The 1,878-nt window shown below is 46.0% G+C and overlaps 1 non-coding gene across 1 annotated transcript; it reads left to right on the top strand.

Annotated features, from left to right (window-relative positions):
• Nucleotides 1-1,249: 1,249 nt before the first annotated feature.
• LOC128574425 (U4 spliceosomal RNA) lies at nucleotides 1,250-1,391 on the top strand. Its single transcript, XR_008376779.1, has one exon. It is a non-coding gene; the product is annotated as a U4 spliceosomal RNA (small nuclear RNA).
• The last annotated feature ends 487 nt before the right edge of the window (nucleotides 1,392-1,878 follow it).

The raw sequence follows: 1,878 nt of genomic DNA, 5'->3' as shown, positions 1-1,878 counted from the left end.
ACTAATAAATATTATTTGAGTATGGATAATACTCATATATATATCATATAAATGGTAAAGATAAGTGTCCACTTCTAGGGGATCTTAGATGACTCTTTCCTTTGCACAGTGTGGTTCCTGCCATCTCCCCAGCCCCATTCCTATCAGGCCAGCCACATCAGTCCTCTTTAAGTTGCACACATGTGACAAATTCTTTTGCACTTCAAAGCCTATGCTCAGCTTGTTCCCACCATCTTGGATATCCTTTCTTCCACACCTTCAGCCAACTAGCCCATTGTCACCCTTCTGGGTCAACTTAACAATCACCAGGGGACCTCCCCTGAGAACACAGCCAGCAGGCTCTCCCTCTCCCCACCCCCATCCCCCACCCCTGTATTCTCCAGCTCACTTCATGTCTGTTTCTTTTTTTATTTTTATTTATTTATTTGAGACAGAGTCTCACTTTGTTGCCTTGGGTAGAGTGCTGTGGCATCACAGCTCACAGCAACCTCAAACTCTTGGGTTTAGATTCTCTTGCCTCAGCCTCCCAAGTAGCTGGAACTACAGGCACCCACCACAACACCTGGCTATTTTTTTTTGCTAGAGTTATCATTGTTGTTTGGCAGGCTGAGGCCGGGTTCAAATTCACCAACCCCAGTGTATGTGGCCAGCACCCTAACCACTCAGCTATGGGCCCAAGGCTTCATGTCTGTTTCTTTCCATACATGTCTGTGGAGTGCCTACTGTATGCTAGATACTCTGTAGGAGCTAGGGCTACCTTGTGGAGCAAACAGACAAACTCTCATGAAGTTTGTATTCTAATGAGGAGAAAAAAGGAGTAACCCAAATAAATAAGGAAATGCTACAGTTTGTTGGAGGGTGCCAGGTGCCAGGAAATAAATAAAGCAGGAACTCCAGAGAGGGAAGTGCTGAAGGGATGCAATTTAACAGGGGCAGCCAGAAAAAGGCTTCCTGACAAGGTGTTATTTCTACACAGATCTGATGGAGTAAATGACACCATTATGCAAAAATCTGGGGGGAAAAATAGTCCACACAGAGTATAAAATAAATATAAACAGTACCAGCTTGAGCCGGGAGTGAGCCTGGAGTCAGTGGGCAAACATTCCCTTCTCAATGCCCCAGCAGGCAAGGAGGAGACGCATTCCGCCTGGCTCCTGAGAGTGTTCCAGTGGGACGGAGCCCAGTTGCCCATCTATGTGCCTCAGTTATCTGTTGCTGCAGGGCCAACCACTTCAAAACTTAATGGCATGGATTTGTGCAGCGGCAGTATCCTAGTCAATGAGGTTTATTCAAGGCGCGATTATTGCTAATTGAAAACTTTTCCCAATACCCTGCCATGAGGACTTGAAATATAGTTGGCATGGGCAATTTTTGACAGTCTCTTATGGAGACTGAATTATAAAAAATAAATACATACATACATACCTACATACAACTTAATGGCATAGAGTAACAACCAGTTGATTCTGTGGGGCAGGAATCCAGATGGCACAGGGCTCTGTTGTGTCTGAGGTCTCTGCTGGGAGAAGTTGAAGAGCTGGAGGGATTCAAATCACCAGAGGTGTGAATCATGCAGAAACGTCTTCATTCCCTTGTATGGTGTCTGCCTGGAATGGCTCACAGGTTAGCCTCTACTCGGCTCCAGTAGAGCCTGAAGGTGGCTGCCTCATGTGGCTTGTGCTTCCTCACGGCATGGAGACCTAAGAGGAGTCAGACTTCCTGCATGTGAGTCCTCATGCAAAAGCAAAGTGTTCTAGCAGGTAAACAGGAAGCTAAATGTTTTTGACCAAGGCTTAGAAATCACGTGGCATAATTCTCACTAGCTAGAAGAGTCATGAGAAAGGGGAGGTGGCACACAGCCCACTCTAGATTCCTGGA

This window comes from Nycticebus coucang, chromosome 21 (genome assembly GCF_027406575.1).
Source record: "Nycticebus coucang isolate mNycCou1 chromosome 21, mNycCou1.pri, whole genome shotgun sequence".
Classification (NCBI taxonomy): Eukaryota; Metazoa; Chordata; class Mammalia; order Primates; family Lorisidae; genus Nycticebus; species Nycticebus coucang.
This window is presented reverse-complemented; position numbering and strand designations above follow the sequence as displayed.